This window comes from Zalophus californianus, chromosome 6 (assembly GCF_009762305.2).
Source record: "Zalophus californianus isolate mZalCal1 chromosome 6, mZalCal1.pri.v2, whole genome shotgun sequence".
Taxonomy (NCBI): domain Eukaryota; kingdom Metazoa; phylum Chordata; class Mammalia; order Carnivora; family Otariidae; genus Zalophus; species Zalophus californianus.
In genome coordinates, this window is record NC_045600.1 from 114,968,058 (window position 1) to 114,991,536 (window position 23,479).

Here is a 23,479-nt window from a genome sequence, read left to right on the forward strand (position 1 = left end):
ACACATTATCCCAGTCTAATCATGAGGAATCAAATCACACTTCTATAAAATATCTAACCAGTAATCCTTAAAACTGTCAAGATCATTGTAGTAGGTTGAATGGTGATATTCTCCCCCCCGCCCCCTCCCCGTCCAAATATGCCCTAGTGCTAACACCTCCAGAACCTGTGAATTTGACCTTATTTGGAAAAAGAGTCGTTGCAGATATATTTAGATTAAGAATCTTACGAATCATCCTTGATTATCCTGGTACACTCTGAATCCAGTGACATGTTCCTCGTGAAACAGAAGCACAGACACAGAGAAGACGGAGGCAGAAATCGGAGGGACGTGCCATAAGCCCGGGGATGCCTGTGGCCGTCAGAAGCTGGAAGAGACAAGGAATGGCTCTCCCGGAGAGCTTTCTGAGAGTGTGGCCCTTCGGAGATCTTGATTTTAGGGTTATGACTCCTAAAACTGAAAGAGAATGAATTTCTGGTTTCTTTCCTAATTCCTGTAAAGTACAGTGTTACATTAGTTTCAGGTGTACATTGTAGTGATTCAGTTTTTTACATTACTCCATGCTCATGGCAGTAAGTATGTACTCTTCATTCCCCTCGCCTGTTGCACCCATCCTTCCCCCGTTCCCCCACCCCACCCCACCGCTCTTGGTCACCATCAGTTTGTTCTCTATAGTTAAGATTTTCTCTTTTGGTTTGTCTCTCTTTTCCTTTGTTCATTTGTTTTGTCTCTTAAATTCCACAGGTGACATCGTATGGTATTTGTCTTTCTCTGACTTATTTCACTTAGCATTATATGCTCTAGCTCTGTCCATGTTGTTGCAGATGGCAAGATCTCATTCTTTTTAATGGCTGAGGAAATATTCCATTGTACATATATATCACATCCTCTTTATCCATTCATCTATGGATGGACACTTGGGTTGCTTCCATATTTGGCTATTGTAAATAATGCTGCATTAAATATAGGTATGCAGATAAATTTTCGAATTAGTATTTTCATTTTCTTTGGATAAATACCCAGTAGTGGTATTACTGGATCATGTGGTAAATTTCTGGGTTTTTGTATTTTAAGGCATTAAGTTTGTTTAATTTGTTACAGCAGCCACAGGAAATTAATGGTCATCAAAGAAAAGAAAGTTCTAAGAAACTGTCACAACCAAGAGTAGCTTAACGATACATAATTACTAAATGTAATATGATATTCTGGATGGGATCCTCAAACATATTGAACATTGGAGGAAAACTAGAGGATATCTGAATAAACTATTAACTTTAGTTAATAATAATGTATTTGTATTGGTTCACTAATTGTAACAAATGATGACAGGAGGGAAGAGAAAAATTGTGACAAATGTATCATACTAATATAAGATGTTAATAAGGAAAACTGGGTGTGGGACACACGGGAACTCTTCAAACTATATTCATAGTTTGTCTACACATCTAAAACTGTTACAAAATAAAAGATGTAGTAAAAAAAGAAAGAAAAGGAAAAGGTACCTTTTCTGGGAATAAAATGAACCCAGAATATTCCACCTTCAGAGCAAGGATTTCCTTACTTTTGCAGCTATGTGCTGGGAGAAGTTTGCCTATTTTACAGGTCTCAGTTCCTTAAACTGTGTGTAGTCAGCCTTGCCATTCAAGCAGATAAGCTATTGGGGAAACAGACCAATTCAGTTACAGAGGAAATCAGGGCAAGTCACACCTTCTAAACAAAGTAGCACTTTGGCTTTCTTAGTGCTTTCTTTCCTTCCTGAATAATCAGTCCAGAAGTCACAGGATGGGGCCCAGGAAGGTAGGTGTCTGTGCTAGGACTCCTTGGAGAAATGGCTGATTCTAGGGCTGGGGCAGAGAAAGAATAGGACAAGATGTGCTGAACACATCTTCCTGTACCAAAATGTAAGGAATTGCTCAAAGAGGGGTTATATCTAAAGGATACAGAAGCGATCTTGAAGGGGAGTACTCACTGGCTAGTTTTTGAAAAGTTTGAGATCATATAATACTCATTTTATCAAATTATAGCCCACTGAATAAAATAGACCATTCATGAGTCTGTAGTGACGTAATAAATTAATGGAGAGAAGAAAAGGAAGAACAGAATTAGGAAAATGACAATTTGGGAACCAGTGTGGTATAATCAATTTTCCATGAAATATTGGTAGATGCCAAAACTAATGGGTGAAAGTTTAATGAGGAATGGGCTGTTCGTGTAGTCTCAAAGCATCTCCTCACAAAAATCTATTAATTACTAAGGAAGAAAGAGGAACTTCACAGTGGGAAACCTGGCAGATACTAACGCCACTCAGGTGATGACAGCTAATGTTAATAGTAATGGAACAAAATAAAATCATGCACTACCTGATAGGAGGCAGTATGAGGACCAGGAGATCATTTCTATGATTCTTCTACCAAAATCTATAACAAATCGAATTGAGGAAACATCAGAGATTTCCAAATTGAGAGACTTTCTAGAAGATACCTGGCCTATAATTTTCAAAATGTAAAAGATGATGAAAGTCAAGGAAAAAACTCAAGAACCAATTGTTCCAGAGTTAGAGACTATAGAAACGTGACAATTAAATGCAACCCATGATACTAAATCTGGACCTTTTGCTACAAAAGACATTAGTGGGATGATAGATGAAACTTGAATAGGGCATAGAGATTACAGGATATAATTGTTGATTTGTTGATTTTGATGATTATATCATGGTTATTTGGGAAAATGTCCTTATTAAAGGAATTACAAACCTAAGTTTTCAGGGATGATCAGACACAGTATCAGCAATTTACCCTGAAATGGTTCGGAAAAAAGATTCTTTATATTATTCTTGAACTTTTCTGTAAGTTTGAAGTTATTTTTTTAAATTATCTTTAAAAGTTTAAAATAAAAGCCAATATGGGGATGAGAGGAAGAATTTCTTCAGAATAGCTCTGATCAACTAAAGATCCCCAGACCTTGAGGAAAATTGAGTACATTAAAGGGAACTATTAAGATCAAGTATTAATTCTAGGAGAAAGAGTTTGTGGAAAGAATTTTTTGTAATAAAAAAAATCTTATAGTCTTGGAAACTTCATATTGAGTGAATTTTGGTAGTTAGTGCTTTTCCTTGGCTTGCCTCTTTGCCAAGGGTGGGGGTGGAAGTTTAGCTCCCTGCTGGGTCCTGCTGGCAGGGGGCTGGGTAGGGAAAGAAGGGAATAGAAGGGCCAACTATTACCACTTTGTACAATCTTGTCCTGCCTAGGTACTGCCAGGAATGTTTGAAGTTTAGCTCCGGGCCCTGCTAACATCACAGAAGCACATAGGAGGGACAGTATTGTAGAGGTATGGAAAAAACATTGACTGAGGAGAAACTACCAATGATGAGGAAAAGAGAGAAATTTTAAGATAGAATTTATAGACTACAGCTGTACCATTCTGCTACCCTAAACTGTGGTCCTTGACATCTTAAGGCATATGGTCTCCTTATGCTTTTTTGAATTAAGAGTTTTAGAAAAGATAATTTTAAAAGGACCATTTAACCCATTGTATTCCACCCAGCAATCAGTGTTTATGTAAGAAATGTGAAAAGGAACAGTTACTGGGTCTTCTCAAAGTTGGAATTAAAGATACCAAAGAACAGAAGCTGTAGTACTTTTTTCCTTAATAATAAATATGTTCGAAAGGCAGATTTATGGTTGTGACTGACCTGAAATAACTGTGTTTTTTTATTTAAAAAAAATGCTAAAGATGACTGTTCTCTCCTATGTGGCTAGTTAGATATGTAATCACTTCTAAACGAACAATACATCTTGGGTCTGTGTTAGTCTAGTTTAAAACTGAAGGTAGCTAGAATCTCTGACAATTATGGTATAGTTGTTAAACTCTTAAAATGGCTGAGTTTTCTTCATTTAAAAGTTGAAAGGCTAAAACATAACAATAAAAACAACAACTACCTCCTTGAAAATCATGTGATTAAGAGTACTTTAAAAATTTTGGGGCGCCTGGGTGGCTCAGTTGTTAAGCATCTGCCTTTGGCTCAGGTCATGGCCCCGGGGTCCTGGGGTCAAGCCCCACATCGGGCTCTCTGCTTGGTGGGAGGCCTGCTTCTCCCTGTCCCGCTCTCCCTGCTTGTGTTCCCTTTCTCACTGTGTCTCTTTCTGTCAAATAAATAAAATCTTTAAAAAAAATTAAAAATTTAAAAGTACTTTAACAATTTTAAATACAGTGCTTATATTCTTTGGATGATGGAAGAATTGATTAAAGTCCCTGAAATACATTAGTTTCAATAAATGTTTGCTGTGAAATGAATGTTGAATAATCTTAAAAGGTTGGAAAATATTGGCATTAATTTCTCATTGAGCGAGAAGTAAATGCCTTGCCTATATTATTCAATTCCTGTTCTCAATAGAGATTTCGGATGTGATGTAAATGAAAGATACCGTGTTAATCTTGAATTGAAATCACACAGCAAGGAGGAAACCTAATCATTAAATAGCAAAATCAATTTCATTTTCTTTCCCATAATTTAAAAAATGTAGCATGCACTGCATAGCTGTAGTGATCACTGCCCACTTTTGGGGACTTTTGAAATCTGTTACCATTTGAAAAACTGTTACTAAATCCACTGTGCTGCCGGTGGCTGGGGGCGAACTGAGAGTGATTGACATGATGTATTGCCTAGTATACTTCATAGGAGAAATCCTTCCCAGCTCACAGATTTTTTTTTTAATACTGTTAGATCCTGTGGCTGCCAGAAAAATAGAAAATTCTGCCTATTTATAGCAGAATTCCTCCTTTGCAACCAATTTTCTTTTTATTCAAGCTATCTTCCCCAATTCCACCGAAAGCTAATATTATAAGAAGATTGGTACATCTGAGCTTCTAAGATCTGAAATCTCTCTGCTTTGGGCTCATCCAGGTGCACAAATATCTTGGTTATAGGAAGTGACAGTCACGTCATGTACTAATTTCCTAGAGGTAGGATATTGTGCCATGTAAAGAAGAACATGGCAGAGAAGTTTTTGCTTTCCATGGGAAAGACTTCTTTACCTAAGAGGTCAATCATTAAAGTACAAGAGGCAGCAAGTACTCTTCTGGTAAATTATCTGCTAGGATTCTTTATGATTTGCAGCTAGATGACCTACTTAAATATTCTGCAGTTGCCCCAGTTTGTGATGAGGATATTGGTAAGCAAAAGTTGTGCAAAACTTCTGAGGAAATCTAATAATCTGTCATAAATTTTGTTTTTATTTAATGGTATAGATGAGAAAAAGGGGGTAAACTTTAATCATTGAATATTAGTAAATCAGCAACTGTAGGGTTTTAAAAATATTTGAATTGAAGGACCATTTTTTTCTTCAATAATATAAATTCAATCAATTTGTTTTCCTTACAAATATTAGTTATCTGAAACTTAACACAGACAAAAAAATAAGGGCCAGGAGTACAGGCATACCTTGTTAACATTGTGCTTTGCTTTATTGCACTTCTCAGGTAACTACTTTTTTTTTTTTTAAACAAATTGGAGGTTTGTGGTAACCCTGCATCAAGTAAGTCTTTTTTTCAACAGCGCCATTTTTCTAACAGCGTTTGCTCACTTCATGTCTCCGTGTCACATTCTGTTTATTCTTGCAAAATTTCAAACTTTCTTTATTATATTTCTTAATGGTGATCTGTGATCAGTGATTATAACTTGTTGAAACCTCAGATGACAGTTAGCCTTTTCTAGCCATAAAGTATTTTTTATTTTTAGACATCATACTATTGCACACTTAATAGACTGTAGTATAGCGTAACTATAACTTTTTTATGCACTGGGAAACCAAAAGAGTCACTTGACTCGCTTTACTGTGATATTGCAGTGGTCTGAAACCAAGCCCACATTATTTCTGAAGTATGTCTGTAATTGAAATTTGGGGTATACTTATTTTGTTAATGCTATTGGTTATAATGATATCCACAAATACTTATCCATTGTAATTTTCAAAGCATTACATTACAAACTACAAAATTTTGTAGTTTGAAAAGCAGTATCACTGGGACTTTTGAGGTAAAAACCTAGTCCATTTCTTCTTTTTTTTTCATTCTATCCTCAGATTTCATGTGCCTACAGACTTTTTTTATTTAAAAAATTTTTAATTTAAAAATTTTTTGAGAGAGAGTATGAGCATGGGGAGGGGCAGAGGGAGAGGGAGGGAGAGAATCTCAAACAGGCTTCTCATGATCTCATAACCCTGAGATCACTATCTGAGCCAAAATCAAGAGCTGGAAGCCTAACTGACTTAAGCCACCCAGGCACCCCAAAATTTATTTTTTTTTAAACAAAGAGTTTAAGTTTCAAGACATTTTAAGTTGACTTGAAGGGCAAAACTATCTAGGATTCATTTCTTTTCAAGTAATTTATCCCTATTTATTTATTTATTTATTTTTTAAAATTTTTTATTGTTATGTTAATCACCATATATTACATCATTAGTTTTTGGTGCAGTGTTCCATGATTCATTGTTTGTTCATAACACCCAGTGCTCCATGCAGAACGTGCCCTCCTCAATACCCATCACCAGGCTAACCCAACCCCCTACCCCCCTCCCCTCTAGAACCCTCAGTTTGTTTTTCAGAGTCCATCATCTCTCCTGGTTCGTCTCCCCCTCTGACATACTCCCCTTTTCTTCCTCTCCTGTTATCTTCTTCTTTTTCTTTTTTCTTAAAATATGTTGCGTTATTTGTTTCAGAAGTACAGAACTGTGATTCAACAGTCTTGCACAATTCACAGCGCTCACCGTAGCACATACCCTCCACAATGTCTATCACCCAGCCACCCCATCCCTCCCACCCCCAACCACTCCAGTAACACTCAGTTTCTTTCCTGAGATTAAGAATTCCTCATATCAGTGAGGTCATGTGATACATGTCTTTCTCTGATTGACTTATTTCACTCAGCATAACACCCTCCAGTTCCATCCACGTCGTTGCAAATGGCAAGATCTCATTCCTTTTGATGGCTGCATAATATTCCATTGTGTATATATACCACAACTTTTTTATCCATTCATCTGTCGATGGGCATCTTGGCTCTTTCCACAGTTTGGCTATGGTGGACATTGCTGCTATAAACATTGGGGTACACGTACCCCTACGGGTCCCTACATTTGTATCTTTGTGGTAAATACCCAGTAGTGCAATTGCTGGATCGAATGGTAGCTCTAATTTCAACTGTTTGAGGAACCTCCATACTGTTTTCCAGAGGGGTTGCACCAGCTTGCATTCCCACCAACAGTGTAGGAGGGTTCCCCTTTCTCCACATCCCCGCCAACATCTGTCGTTCCCTGACTTGTTAATTTTAGCCATTCTGACGGGCGTGAGGTGGTATCTCATTGAGGTTTTGATTTGGATTTCTCTGATGCCTAGCGATGTTGAGCACTTTTTCATGTGCCTGTTGGCCATTTGGATGTCTTCTTTGGAGAAATGTCTGTTCATGTCTTGTGCCCATTTCTTGATTGGATTATTTGTTCTTTGGGTGTTGAGTTTGATAAGTTCTTTATAGATTTTGGATACTAGCCCTTTATCTGATATGTCATTTGCAAATATTTTCTCCCATTCTGTCGGTTGTCTTTTGGTTTTGTGGACTGTTTCTTTTGCTGTGCAAAAGCTTTTTATCTTGATGAAATCCCAATAGTTCATTTTTGCCCTGGCTTCCCGTGCCTTTGGCAATGTTTCTAGGGAGAAGTTGCTGCGGCTAAGGTCGAAAAGGTTGCTACCTGTGTTCTCCTTTAGGATTTGGATGGACTCCTGTCTCACGTTTAGGTCTTTCAACCATTTGGAGTCTATTTTTGTGTGTGGTGTAAGGAAATGGTCCAGTTTCATTCTTCTGCATGTGGCTGTCCAATTTTCCCAACACCATTTGTTGAAGAGACTGTCTTTTTGCCATTGGACATTCTTTCCTGCTTTGTCAAAGATAAGTTGACCATAGAGTTGAGGGTCCATTTCTGGGCTCTCGATTCTGTTCCATTGATCTATGTGTCTGTTTTTGTGCCAGTACCATACTGTCTTGATGATGACAGCTTTGTAATAGAGCTGGAAGTCCGGAATTGTGATGCCGCCAGCTTTGCTTTTCTTTTTCAGTATTCCTCTGGCTATTCTGGGTCTCTTCTGGTTCCATACAAATTTTAGGATTATTTGTTCCATTTCTTTGAAAAAAGTGGATGGTATTTTGATGGGGATTGCATTGAATGTGTAGATTGCTCTAGGTAGCATTGACATCTTCACAATGTTGCTTCTCCCAATCCATGAGCATGGAACGTTTTTCCATTTCTTTGTGTCTTCTTCAATTTCTTTCCTGAGTATTTTATAGTTTTCTGAGTACAGATCCTTTGCCTCTTTGGTTAGATTTATTCCTAGGTATCTAATGGTTTTGGGTGCAATTGTAAATGGGATCGACTCCTTGATTTGTCTCTCTTCTGTCTTGTTGTTGGTGTATAGGAATGCCACTGATTTCTGTGCATTGATTTTATATCCTGCTACTTTACTGAATTCCTGTATGAGTTCTAGCAGTTTTGGGGTGGAGTCTTTTGGGTTTTCCACATACAGTATCATATCATCTGCAAAGAGTGAGAGTTTGACTTCCTCTTTGCCGATTTGGATGCCTTTGATTTCTTTTTGTTGTCTGATTGCTGTGGCTAGGACTTCTAATACTATGTTGAATAGCAGTGGTGAGAGTGGACATCCCTGCCGCGTTCCTGACCTTAGGGGAAAAGCTCTCAGCCTTTCCCCATTGAGAATGATATTCGCTGTAGGTTTTTTGTAGATGGCTTTTATGATATTGAGGTATGTACCCTCTATCCCTATACTCTGAAGAGTTTTGATCAAGAAAGGATGTTGTACTTTGTCAAATGCTTTTTCTGCATCTATTGAGAGGATCATAGGATTCTTGCTCTTTCTTTTGTTAATGTATTGTATCACGTTGATTGATTTGCGGATGTTGAACCAGCCTTGCAGCCCAGGAGTAAATCCCACTTGGTCGTGGTGAATAATCCTTTTAATGTACTGTTGGATCCTATTGGCTAGTATTTTGGTGAGAATTTTTGCATCCATGTTCATCAAGGATATTGGTCTGTAATTCTCTTTTTTGATGGGGTCTTTGTCTGGTTTTGGGATCAAGGTAATGCTGGCCTCATGAAATGAGTTTGGAAGTTTCCCTTCCATTTCTATTTTTTGGAACAGTTTCAGGAGAATAGGTATTAATTCTTCTTGAAATGTCTGATAGAATTCCCCTGGGAAGCCATCTGGCCCTGGGTTTTGTTTCTTGGGAGATTTTTGATTTCCTTAGTGGTTGTAGGTCTGTTCAGGTTTTCTATTTCTTCCTGGTTCAGTTTTGGTAGTTGATACATCTCTAGGAATGCACCCATTTCTTCCAGGTTATCTAATTTGCTGGCATAGAGTTGCTCATAATATGTTCTTATAATTGTTTGTATGTCTTTGGTGTTGGTTGTGATCTCTCCTCTGTCATTCATGATTTTGTTGATTTGGGTCATTTCTCTTTTCTTTTTGATCAATCTGGCCAGGGGTTTATCAATCTTGTTAATTCTTTCAAAGAACCAGCTCCTAGTTTCGTTGATCAGTTCTACTGTTCTTTTGGTTTCTAGTTCATTGATTTCTGCTCTGATCTTTATGATTTCTCTTCTCCTGCTGGGTTTAGGCTTTATTTGCTGTTCTTTCTCCAGCTCCTTTAGGTGTAGGGTTAGGTTGTGTATTTGAGACCTTTCTTGTTTCTTGAGAAAGGCTTGTATTGCTATATACTTTCCTCTCAGGACTGCCTTTGCTGTATAAAGATTTTGAACAGTTGTGTTTTCATTTTCATTGGTTTCCATGAATGTTTTTAATTCTTCTTTAATTTCTTGGTTGACCCATTCATTCTTTAGTAGGATGCTCTTTAGCCTCCATGTATTGGAGTTCTTTCTGACTTTCCTCTTGTGGTTGAGTTCTAGTTTCAAAGCATTGTGGTCTGAAAATATGCAGGGAATGATCCCAATCTTTTGGTACAGATTGAGACCTGATTTGTGACCTAGGATGTGATCAATTCTGGAGAATGTTCCATGGGCACTAGAGAAGAATGTGTATTCCGTTGCTTTGGGATGGAATGTTCTGAATATGTCTGTGAAGTCCATTTGGTCCAGTGTGTCATTTAAAGTCTTTATTTCCTTGTTGATCTTTTGCTTAGATGATCTGTCCATTTCAGTCAGGGGGGTGTTAAAGTCCCCCACTATTATTGTATTGTTGTCAATGTGTTTCTTTGCTTTTGTTATTAATTGCCTTATATAATTGGCTGCTCCCATGTTCGGGGCATAGATATTTACAATTGTTAGATCTTCTTGTTGGATAGACCCTTTGAGTAGGATATAGTGTCCTTCCTCATCTCTTATTACAGTCTTTGTTTTAAAATCTAGTTTGTCTGATATAAGGATTGCCACCCCAGCTTTCTTTTGGTGTCCATGAGCATGGTAAATGGTTTTCCACCCCCTCACTTTCAATCTGGGGGTGTCTTTGGGTCTAAAATGAGTCTCTTGCAGACAGCATATGGATGGGTCTTGTTTTTTAATCCAATCTGATAGCCTGTGTCTTTTGATTGGGGCATTTAGCCCATTTACATTCAGGGTAACTATTGAAAGGTATGAATTTAGTGCCATTGTATTACCTGTAAGGTGACTGTTCACTGTCTGTTGTCTGTGTTCGTTTCTGCTCTTTGCTGCTTTTAGGTTCTCTCTTTGCTTAGAGGACCCCTCTCAATATTTCTTGGAGGGCTGGTTTCGTGTTTGCAAATTCCTTTAGTTTTTGTTTGTTCTGGAAGCTTTTTATCTCTCCTTCTATTTTCAATGATAGCCTAGCTGGATATAATATTCTTGGCTGCATATTTTTCTCGTTTAGTGCTCTGAAGATATCTTGCCAGTCCTTTCTGGCCTGCCAGGTCTCTGTGGGTAGGTCTGTTGCCAATCTAATGTTTCTACCATTGTAGGTTACATATCTCTTCTCCCGAGCTGCTTTGAGGATTTTTTTCTTTGTCTCTGAGACTCGTAAGTTGTACTATTAGATGTCGGGGTGTTGACCTATTATTATTGATTTTGAGAGGGGTTCTCTGTGCCTCCTGGATTTTAATGCCTGTTTCCTTCCTCACATTAGGGAAGTTCTCTGCTATAATTTGCTCCAATATACCTTCTGCCCCTCTCTCTCTCTCTTCTTCTTCTGGGATCCCAATTATTCTAATGTTGTTTCGTCTTATCGTATCACTTACCTCTCGAATTCTGCCCTCGTGATCCTGTAGTTGTTTCTCTCTCTTTTTCTCAGACTCTTTATTTTCCATCATTTGGTCTTCTATATCGCTGATTCTCTCTTCTGCCTCATTTATCCTAGCATTTAGTGCCCCCATTTTTGATTGCACCTCATCAATAGCTTTTTTGATTTCGACTTGGTTAGATTTTAGTTCTTTTATTTCTCCAGAAAGGGTTTCTCTAATAACTTCCACGCTTTTTTCAAGCCCAGCTAGTATCTTTAAAGTCATGATTCTGAACTCTAGGTCCGACATCGTACTAATGTCCGTATTGAGTAGGTCCCTGGCTGACGGTACTACCTCTTGTTCTTTTTGCTGAGGTGATTTCTTTCGTCTTGTCATTTTGTCCAGAGGAGCATAGATGAATGAGAGAACAAAATGCTAACAGGTTTACAACGTCCCCAGCAAATATACTGTATAGAAATCAGAAAAGACCTGAAACCAGGGGAAAAGAAAGGGAAAGAAAGAAAAAAGAAAGAGAAAAAGGAAAAAAAAGGAAAAAAAAAGATAAAAACAAAAACAAAACAATACAAAAAAGGCAGAATATGATCAAATATGATCAGGCTAGTGCATAGATCAGTGCCACACACTAGATTTTGGGCGTATTTTGGTCTGTTAGAAAAAAGTGCCTCCTAAAATTTTAAAGGAAGAAAGACAAATATGTACAAAATAAGGGTTGATACAATGAAGGGATGGAAGATGACTGTAAAGATGAAAATTATAAAAGATTTTAAAAAAGGACTTGGTAAGATAAGTTGTTTGAAAAAAGAAAGAAGATTTAAGAAAAAAAAAAAGGAAAAAGGGAGAGAATGTGATCAGGCAGGAGACTAGAACAGAACCATACACTAGTGATTTAGGGTATATTTTGATCTGTTAGAAGAAACTGTACCTCAAAATTTTAAAGAGAGAACAACTTATATATATATATGCCAAAAATAAGGGTAACTACTATGAAGGGATAAAATATGACTCTAAAAATGAAAAATAAAAAATGTTTTTTTTTTTGAAAAAAGGGATTTATAGGTTGTTGGTTGAAAAAGGGAAAAAGAGAAGTAAAAAAAAACAGTCAACAAAAATTAACTTTGATGAAATAATGAATCATGGTAAAAAAAAAAAAAAAAGAAGCCATGAATCTATGTGCAGTATTCCCCTAGCGCTGGAGTTCTCCTATTCTCCTTGATCGATCAACTTGGTCTTGGCTTGCTGGCTGTTTGTGCTGATCTTCTGGGGGAGCGGCCTGTTGCTGTGGTTTCCAAATGTCTTTGCCGGAGGTGGAATTGCCCCGCCCTTGTCGGTCCAGTCTAAGGTAGCTGCTCCGGTTTGCTCTCAGGAGCTTTTGTTCCCTGCAAGCTCTCGGTACAGCTTTGGAGGACCAGGGCAGAAATGGTGGCCTCCCAATCTCCACTCGGAGGAGCTGAGAACTCGGGGCCCCGCTCCTCAGTGTGCCCCCTGAGAAAAGCAGTCACTTCCGTGTCCCCGGTCTCCGGCCGCACTCCGTGCTCACCCGGCCTGTGACCGAGCGTTGCTATCTCTGGCACCCGACCCCGCACGGAGTCTCCAAACCCAGCAGATCCCTGCAGTGCGTTCCCGCACCGCTCCTCCCCGGGAAGGAAGGGGAGTCTCCCCGGATCTGCTGCTTGTTGGGTCCCTGCTGGGGGAGTCGTGCTCCGACTGGGCCTCAGATCACAGTTTATGGCAACCCCGAGCTGAGAGCCCGCGACTCTGCTCCGTCTCTGCAGCCGGTTTCCCTGCTCTGATACCTGGGAGCTCTGGCGCACTCAGGCACCCCTGGTCTCTCTGTGACCCCAAGGGTCCTGAGACCACACTGTCCTGGGAGGATTCCACCCCCCGCTTAGCCACTGCAGCGACGTCCCTCCGCCGAGCCAACTTCTAAAAGGTCCGATTTTGTGCTTCGGGGCTCTATCACTTGCCAGAAGCGGCCGGCGGAGGCCCCTCCCCCGCCGTCTATCCTCCCGAATATCGCCTCGGGTTCACTTCTCCGCACGTCCTACCTTCCAGTAAGTGGTCGCTTCTCTGTTCAGAGAGTTGTTGCTACTCTCCTCTTCGATCTCCTGTTGAGTTCGTAGGTGTTCAGAATGGTTTGATCCCTATTCAGCTGAATTCCTGAGACCAGACGAAATCTAGGTCTCCTACTCCTCCGCCATCTTGCTCCGCCTTCAATTTATCCCTATTTAAATACAGATTGCCCTACATGTAAATAGCTGCATACAAAAAAAGGTATAACATTGTCCTTGGTTTTATTTTTTGTATTTTTTTAATAATTTTTTATTATGTTAATCACCATACATTACATCATTAGTTTTTGATGTAGTGTTCCATGATTCATTGTTTGTGCGTAACACCCAGTACTCCACGCAGAATGTGCCCTCTTTAATACCCATCACCAGGCTAACCCATCCCCCCACCCCCCTCCCCTCTAGAACCCTCAGTTTGTTTTTCAGAGTCCATCGTCTCCCCCTCCGACTTACTCCCCTTCATTATTCCCCTCCTGCTATCTTCTTCTTCTTTTTTTTTTTAAACATATATTGCATTATTTGTTTCAGAAATACAGATCCGTGATTCATCAGTCTTGTACAATTCACAGTGCTCACCATAGCACATACCCTCCCCAATGTCTATCACCCAGCCACCCAATCCCTCCCACCCCCCACCACTCCAACAACACTCAGTTTGTTTCCTGAGATTAAGAATTCCTAATATCAGTGAGGTGATAGAATAAATGTCTTTCTCTGATTGACTTATTTCACTCAGCATAACATCCTCCGGTTCCATCCACGTCGTTGCAAATGGCAAGATCACATTCCTTTTGATGGCTGCATAATATTCCATTGTGTGTGTGTGTGTGTGTGTGTGTGTGTATACCACATCTTCTTTATCCATTCATCTGTTGATGGATATCTTGGTTCTTTCCACAGTTTGGCTATTGTGAACATTGTTGCTATAAACATCGGGGTGCACGTACCCCTTCAGATCCCTACATTTGTATCTTTGGGATAAATACCCAGTAGTGCAATTGCTGGATTGTTTGGTAGCTCTATTTTCCACTGTTTGAGGAACCTTCATACTGTTTTCCAGAGTAGTTGCACCAGCTTGCATTCCCACCAACAGTGTAGGAGGGTTCCCCTTTCTCCGCATCCCCGCCAACGTCTGTCATTTCCTGACTTGTTAATTTTAGCCATTCTGACGGGTGTGAGGTGGTGTCTCATTAAGGTTTTGATTTGGATTTCCCTGATGCCGAGCGATGTTGAGCACTTTTTCATGTGTCTGTTGGCCATTTGGATGTCTTCTTTGGAGAAATGTCTGTTCATGTCTTGTGCCCATTTCTTGATTGGATTATTTGTTCTTTGGGTGTTGAGTTTGATAAGTTCTTTATAGATTTTGGATACTAGCCCTTTATCTGATCTGTCATTTGCAAATATTTTCTCCCATTCTGTCGGTTGTCTTTTGGTTTTGTGGACTGTTTCTTTTGCTGTGCAAAAGCTTTTTATCTTGATGACATCCCAATAGTTCATTTTTGCCCTGGCTTCCCTTGCCTTTGGCGATGTTTCTAGGAAGAAGTTGCTGTGCCTGAGGTTGAAGAGGTTGCTGCTTGTGTTCTCCTCTAGGATTTTGATGGACTCACATTTAGGTCTTTCATCCATTTTGAGTTTATTTTTGTGTGTGGTGTAAGGAAATGGTCCAGTTTCATTCTTCTGCATGTGGCTGTCCAATTTTCCCAACACCATTTGTTGAAGAGACTGTCTTTTTTCCATTGGACATTGTTTCCTGCTTTGTCAAAGATGAGTTGACCATGGAGTTGAGGGTCCATTTCTGGGCTCTCGATTCTGTTCCATTGATCTATGGGTCTGTTTTTGTGCCAGTACCATAGTGTCTTGATGATGACAGCTTTGTAATAGAGTTGGAAGTCCGGAATTGTGATGCCGCCAGCTTTGCTTTTCTTTTTCAACGTTCCTCTGGCTATTCGGGGTCTCTAATGGTTCCATACAAATTTTAGGATTATTTGTTCCATTTCTTTGGAAAAGGTGGATGGTATTTTGATGGGGATTGCACTGAATGTGTAGATTGCTCTAGGTGGCACTGACATCTTCACAATGTTTGTTCTTCCAATCCATGAGCATGGAACGTTTTTCCATTTCTTTGTGTCTTCTTCAATTTCTTTCCTGAGTATTTTATAGTTTTCTGAGTACAGATCCTTTGCCTCTTTGGTTAAATTTATTCCTAGGTATCTTATGGTTTTGGGTGCAATTGTAAATGGGATCGACTCCTTGATTTGTCTCTCTTCTGTCTTGTTGTTGGTGTATAGGAATGCCACTGATTTCTGTGCATTGATTTTATATCCTGCTACCTGACTGAATTCCTGTATGAATTCTAGCAGTTTTGGGGTGGAGTCTTTTGTGTTTTCCACATACAGTATCATATCATCTGCAAAGAGTGAGAGTTTGACTTCCTCTTTGCCGATTTGGATGCCTTTGATTTCTTTTTATTGTCTGATTGCTGTGGCTAGGACTTCTAATACTATGTATGTTGAATAGCAGTGGTGAGAGTGGACATCCCTGCCGCATTCCTGACCTTAGGGGAAGAGCTCTCAGCTTTTCCCCTCTGAGAATGATATTCGCTGTAGGTTTTTCATAGATGGTTTTTATGATATTGAAGTATGTACCCTCTAACGCTATACTCTGAAGAGTTTTGATCAAGAAAGGATGCTGTACTTTGTCAAATGCTTTTTCTGCATCTATTGAGAGGATCATATGATTCTTGTTCTTTCTTTTGTTAATGTATTGTATCACGTTGATTGATTTGCGGATGTTGAACAAGGCTTGCAGCCCAGGGATAAATCCCACTTGGTCGTGGTGAATAATCCTTTTAATGTACTGTTGGATCCTATTGGCTAGTATTTTGGTGAGAATTTTTGCATCCATGTTCATCAAGGATATTGGTCTGTAATTCTCCTTTTTGATGGGGTCTTTGGTTTTGGGATCAAGGTAATGCTGGCCTCATAAAATGAGTTCGGAAGTTTTCCTTCCATTTCTATTTTTTGGAACAGTTTCAGGAGAATAGGTATTAATTCTTCTTTAAATGTCTGATAGAATTCCCCTGGGAAGCCATTTGGCCCTGGGTTTTGTTTCTTTGGAGATTTTTGATGACTGCTTCAATTTCCTTAGTGGTTATAGGTCTGTTCAGGTTTTCTATTTCTTCCTGGTTCAGTTTTGGTAGTTGATACATCTCTAGGAATGCACCCATTTCTTCCAGGTTATCTAATTTGCTGGCATAGAGTTGCTCATAATATGTTCTTATAATTGTATTTCTTTGGTGTTGGTTGTGACCTCTCCTCTTTCATTCATGATTTTGTTGATTTGGGTCATTTCTCTTTTCTTTTTGATAAGTTTACCCAGGGGTTTATCAATCGTGTTAATTCTTTCAAAGAACCAGCTCCTCGTTTCGTTGATCTGTTCTACTGTTCTTTTGGTTTCTAGTTCATTGATTTCTGCTCTGATCTTTATGATTTCTCTTCTCCTGCTGGGTTTAGGCTTTATTTGCTGTTCTTTCTCCAGCTCCTTTAGGTGTAGGGTTAGGTTGTGTATTTGAGACCTTTCTTGTTTCTTGAGAAAGGCTTGTATTGCTATATACTTTCCTCTCAGGACTGCCTTTGCTGTATCCCAAAGATTTTGAACAGTTGTGTTTTCATTTTCATTGGTTTCCATGAATTTTTTAAATTCTTCTTTAATTTCCTGGTTGACCCATTCATTCTTTAGTAGGATGCTCTTTAGCCTCCATGTATTGGAGTTCTTTCTGACTTTCCTCTTGTGATTGAGTTCTAGTTTCAAAGCAGTGTGGTCTGAAAATATGCAGGGAATAATCCCAATCTTTTGGTACTGGTTGAGACCTGATTTGTGACCTAGGATGTGATCAATTCTGGAGAATGTTCCATGGGCACTAGAGAAGAATGTGTATTCTGTTGCTTTGGGATAGAATGTTCTGAATATGTCTATAAAGTCCATTTGGTCCAGTGTTTCATTTAAAATCTTTATTTCCTTGTTGATCTTTTGCTTAGATGATCTGTCCATTCAGTTAGGGGGGTGTTAAAGTCCCCCACTATTATTGTATTGTTGTCAATTTGTTTCTTTACTTTTGTTATTAATTGCCTTATATAATTGGCTGCTCCCATGTTCGGGGCATAGATATTTACAATTGTTAGATTTTCTTGTTGGATAGACCCTTTGAGTAGGATATAGTGTCCTTCCTCATCTCTTATTACAGTCTTTGTTTTAAAATCTAGTTTGTCTGATATAAGGATTGCCACCCCAGCTTTCTTTTGGTGTCCATTAGCATGGTAATGGTTTTCCACTCCCTCACTTTCAATCTGGGGGTGTCTTTGGGTCTAAAATGAGTCTCTTGCAGACAGCATATGGATGGGTCTTGTTTTTTAATCCAATCTGATAGCCTGTGTCTTTTGATTGGGGCATTTAGCCCATTTACATTCAGGGTAACTATTGAAAGGTACGAATTTAGTGCCATTGTATTGCCTGTAAGGTGACTGTGACTGTATATTTTCTGTGTTCCTTTCTGATCTATGCTGCTTTTAGGCTCTCTTTTTGCTTAGAGGACCTCTTTCAATATTTCTTGGAGGGCTGGTTTTGTGTTTGTAAATTCCTTTAGTTTTTGTTTGTCCTGGAAGCTTTTTATCTCTCCTATTTTCAGTGATAGCCTATCTGGATATAGTATTCCTGGCTGCATATTTTTCTTGTTTAGTGCTCTGAAGATATCATGCCAGTCCTTTCTGGCCTGCCAGGTCTCTGTGGATAGGTCTGTTGCCAATCTAATGTTTCTACCATTGTAGGTTACATATGTCTTCTCCCGAGCTGCTTTCAGGATTTTCTCTTTGTCTCTGAGATTCGTAAGTTTTACTATTAGCTGTTGGGGTGTTGACCTATTTTTATTGATTTTGAGAGGGTTTCTCTGTGCCTCCTGGATTTTGGTGCCTGTTTCCTTCCCCACATTAGGGAAGTTCTCTGCTATAATTTGCTCCCATATACCTTCTGCCCCTCTCTCTCTTTCTTCTTCTTCTGGGATCCCAATTATTCTAATGTTGTTTCATCTTATCGTATCGCTTATCTCTCGAATTCTGCCCTCGTGATCCTGTAGTTGTTTCTCTCTCTTTTTCTCAGCCTCTTTATTTTCCATCATTTGGTCTTCTATATCGCTGATTCTCTCTTCTGCCTCATTTATCCTAGCAGTTAGTGCCCCCATTTTTGATTGCACCTCATTAATAGCCTTTTTGATTTCGACTTGGTTAGATTTTAGTTCTTTTATTTCTCCAGAAAGGGTTTCTCTTATAACTTCCACGCTTTTTTCAAGCCCAGCTAGTATCTTTAAAGTCACGATTCTGAACTCTAGGTCTGACATTGTACTAATGTCAGTATTGAGTAGGTCCCTGGCAGACGGTACTACCTCTTGTTCTTTTTGCTGAGGTGATTTTTTTCATCTTGTCATTTTGTCCAGAGGATAACAGATGAATGAGAGAACAGAATGCTAACAGGTTAACAATGTCTCCAGGAAATATACTTTATAGAAATCAGAAAAGACCTGAAACCAGGGGACAAGAAAGGGAAAGAAAGAAGAGAGGAAAAAAAAGAAGGAAAAAGAAAAAGATAAAAACAAACAAAAACAGAACAAAACAAAAAAATAACAGAATATGATGAAATATGATCAGGCCTGTGCATAGATCAGTGCCACACACTAGCTTTTGGGCATATTTTGGTCTGTTAGAAGAAAGTGCCTGCTAAAATTTTAAAGGAAGGAAGACATATATGTACAAAATAAGGGTTGATACAATGAAGGCATAACAGATGACTGTAAAGATGAAAATTATAAAAGATTTTATAAAAGGAATTGATAAGATAAGAAGTTGTGTTTTAAAAAGAAAGACGATTTAAAAAGAAAAAAGAAAAAAAGAAAAAAAAAGGGAGAGAATGTGATCAGGCAGGAGAATAGAACAAAGCCATACACTAGTGATTTATGGTATATTTTGATCTGTTAGAAGAAATTGTATCTCCAAATTTTAAAGAGAGAACAACTTATATATATATATGCCAAAAATAAGGGTACTACTATGAAGGGATAAAAATATCACTCTAAAAATGAAAAATAAAAAATGTTTTTTTAAAAAGGGGATTGATAAGATGTTTGAAAAAGGGAAAAAGAAAAATTCAAAAAATACAGTTAAAAAATTAACTTTGAAAAACTAATGAATTATGGTAAAAAAACCATGAATTCTATGTGCAGTATTCCCCTAGCGCTGGACTTCTCCCATTCTCCTTGATCGGTAAACTTGGTGTTGGCTTGCTGGCTGTTCGTGCTGATCTTCTGGGGGAGGGGCCTGTTGCTGTGGTTCCCAAATGTCTTTGCTGGAGGCGGAATTGCCCCGCCCTTGTGAGTCCAGGCTAAGCAAGCTGCTCCGGTTTGCTCTCAGGAGCTTTTCTTCCCTGCAAGCTCTCGGTACAGCTTTGGAGGACCAGGGTGAAAATGGTGGCCTCCCAATCTCCGCCCGGAGGAGCTGAGAACTCGGGGCCCGCTCCTCAGTGCGCCCCCAGAGAAAAGCAGTCACTCCCGTCTCCCCGGTCTCCGGCCGCACTCCGTGCTCACCCGGCCTGTGACCGAGCGTTTCTATATCTGGCACCCGATCCCGTGTGGAGTCTCCAAACCCAGCAGATCCCTGTGGTGCGCTCCCGTGCCGCTCCTTCCCGGGGGAGGGAGGGGAGTCTCCCCAGCTCTGCCGCTTGTTGGGACCCTGCTGGAGCAGCAGTAGCCTGACTGGGCCGCGGATCACAGTTTATGGCAACCCCGTACTGAGAGCCCGCGCCTCGGCTCCATCTCTGCAGCCGGCTTCCCCTCTCTGATCCCTGGGAGCTCTGCCGCACTCAGGCACCCCCGGTCTTTCTGTGACCCTGAGGGTCCTGAGAGCACACTGTCCCGCGAGGGTTCCACCCCCCGCTTAGCCACTGGAGAGATGTCCGTCAGCAGAGCCCACTTCTAAAAGTTCCGATTTTGTGCTCTGCGGCTCTAGCACTTGCCAGAAGCGGCCGACGGGTGCCCTCTCCCCCGCCATATATCCTCCTGAATATCGCCTCGGATTCACGTCTCCGCACGTCTTACCTTCTAGAAAGTGGTCGCTTTTCTATTCAGAGTGTTTTTACTATTCTTATCTTCCATCTCCTGTTGAGTTCGTAGGTGTTCAGAATGGTTTGATCCCTATTCAGCTGAATTCCTGAGACCAGACGAAATCCAGGTCTCCTACTCCTCCGCCATCTTGCTCTGCCCCCGTCCTTGGGTTTTACAATGATAAATGAAAAACATTAAAATTCTCCAGTAGAACAAGGTATGGAAGGATTTTTATGTTGTTTTGTTGTTGTTGTTGTTAAACTAATTTACTGGAATCTAAAATGAGAGCTGAATGAACATGCCACCAATGGAGAAAGGGGTATTTTCACAGAACCAGTACTTTCCCCATCCCATCTCCATTTGACGTCAATCAAAACATACCATTGGCCATTTAGTTAAAGAAACGCAATACGAGGGGCGCCTGGGTAGCTCAGTCGGTTAAGCATCTGCCTTTGGCTCAGGTCATGATCCTGGGTCCTGGGATCAAGTCCCACATTGGGCACCCTGCTCAGCAGGGAGTCTACTTGTCTCTCTCCCTCTACCCCTCCTCCCTGGCTTGTGCTCTCTATCTCAAATAAATAAATAAAATCTTTTAAAAAATACAATATGTTTGTGCACATACACGGTTACTTTATGTACGATAAGGAATGGGGAAAATGAAAGAATAGAGAAAACTATACTGTAGTAGTCAGGATGTGGTGGAACCAAATTGTGGTTTTCTCACTGAGAATGCCTTCTTGGTCTGGAGGAACAGAGTTCTGTAGTCAAGTAGCAGATTCCCTTTTTAGTAAATACCTCCTGTCTCCTGCTGGAACACATCAATTGTATTTATCCTCCATTTCTAGCTGTGCAGGTGTGTCTGTTTCATTGATTGGCTGCCCATCAAATCTCAAACTGATCTGCCCCGTTGACAAACCCTGTCTTCACAAGGGTCTTAATCATTAGTTTACTAAGTGGTTAGTTTTACACTGCATCACAGAACCATCCTGCCCCACCACCTTCAAATCAATATGATCATTGTTCTCAGTCTTGACTCCTTCCTTGGGCTTTTGGTTGGCCATGGTGAGTGCCGGAGTCTCCCCAGCTGTCGCTTCACAAAAGGGGTACCAGGTCTCCACCAAGAGAGCACACAAGCAGCACCAGGAGTTACAAAAGAAGGAGGTGGCTGCCGTGAAGTGTGCCTACAGATTTTAAGGAGCTATAAAGACATCTTATTACACTAAAAGAATCCCCCGTGACAAATATTTTCACCTGCTTGACTGGGACTGTGTGACAGGGTGATTGAAGTCCTCCAAGGAGGATGAGCTGTTATGTCAGCTGAAGTGACACAAGCTTTAAGGAAGAGACAGTCACAGGTGTTAGTAACACATTACATAACTCTAAGGCTAATAGAAGTTTATAACAACATACATTTTTTGATTTGTAGCTTGGAGTGAGTTTGAAATTAGAATATTTTACTTCTGTTACTATTTGAAGCAGTGAAAAATGTTGATTTTAAGTAGCTACTGTGGGATATATGCCTTTTTTTCAGCAAATGCCAGTAGTACTTGCCCATAGCATCCGTCAAGTCAAGCTGCTCCAAGGAGCAGTCACGCTCTGGGTATATCCTGAGCCCTAACTTCAGCAAACAACTCATACTGAACTATTCCAAATTCAATTTGATATCCTAACAGGGAATGACAGTGGAACATGGGCTGGACCTTTCAGATTTGCATTTTTTTCTTTTTTTGCAGCTAATTACTTCTGATTAAGTCCAGTTTTGGTCACTTTAGACCAAGCTGGAATTTTATCTTTGATGTCAGAATATGACAGTGATTGATATCCCAGGGGCATTCTCTATGCTATAGTTACCTGGTGCTTTGGGCCAAAGTTCAGAGTGTGCTTCTGGGAGTATATATATGTGTATATGTGTGAATCCCTCCCTACCTCTTACTCTCTCCTAATCTACCTTCCTTCCTTTCTTATTTCCTTCCCCACTTCCTTCTTTATAATATTTCCCCCTTACTCATGACATTTAGATTCTTCTCTTACTCCCCAGTGGCCCATTTATTCCACTCATTACCCCTCCATGTTTTCTAATTTTTTTATTGTGGTAAAATACATTAAGCATAAATTTTACCATCTTAACCATTTTAGGTGTACAGTTGACATTATATACATTCATAATGTGGAACCATCAGCACCATCCATCTCTCTAACTCTTTTCATCTTGTAAAACTGCTCTATATTTACTAAACAATAACTCCCTATAGGAGTGATGCCAATACTGACTCCATCATTGGCCCTTCATCTTGTTTCTGTCCTCTCTGGGACCTCTCTTGGGACTACATATTCCAGGCCCCTTGGAAATTAGTATACATGCCTTAGAAATGCCCACCAAGGCTGGAATGTAGGGAGGATTGCTTTGGCTTTGGCCCTCTCTGTAAATTTGTTCAATCAAATAACATAGTCTTTCCTTCTCCTGATGCACAGATAGTGTCACAAGGTCTGTCAGTTAGGTGCATGCAAACCCTCTGAAATGCACATGAGCGTTTTGACCTCACTACAGTGCCCGCTATGTCCCCTTGCTCTATAAATCTGTAGACTAAGGGCCAGACTTTTTGGGAAATAACTGTGCAGGTCTGGATCATCATCCACTCTCTCCTCCCTGTCAGTTAGTTAACCTGAATAAAACTCTGTAAACTGTATGGCATTGCCTGCTTTGTTTTTTGGTCTCAAAATGCCTTTTTATTTTGGAGGATACTTTATATAGTCCCTCCACCTTCTAATACTCCCCATTCCCCTTTGCCCCCAGCTCGGTGGCATCCACCATTCTCCTTTCTGTCTCTGTGATTCTGACTACTTTAAGTACTTTCTATAAATGGGCTCATGCAATATTTGTCTTTTTGTGACTGGTTCATTTCACTTAGGATAACGTCTCCAAGGTTCATCTATGTTGGTAGCAAATGGCAGAATTTCTTTCCTTTTTGAAGCTGAATAATATTCCATTGTATT

The 23,479-nt window shown here is 39.9% G+C and overlaps 1 protein-coding gene across 16 annotated transcripts in view; it reads left to right on the forward strand.

The window, feature by feature from the left end:
* PEAK1 (pseudopodium enriched atypical kinase 1) overlaps window positions 1-23,479 on the forward strand; it is a 339,625-nt gene that overhangs the window by 113,427 nt on the left and 202,719 nt on the right. The window contains exon 3 of one of the 16 annotated variants that reach the window (XM_027570659.2): window positions 3,248-3,327. The exons of the other annotated variants lie outside the window; for them this stretch is intronic. The gene's annotated coding sequence lies outside the window, so the exon portion shown is untranslated. The remainder of the gene's footprint in view (window positions 1-3,247; window positions 3,328-23,479) is intronic. 16 annotated transcript variants of the gene reach the window in all.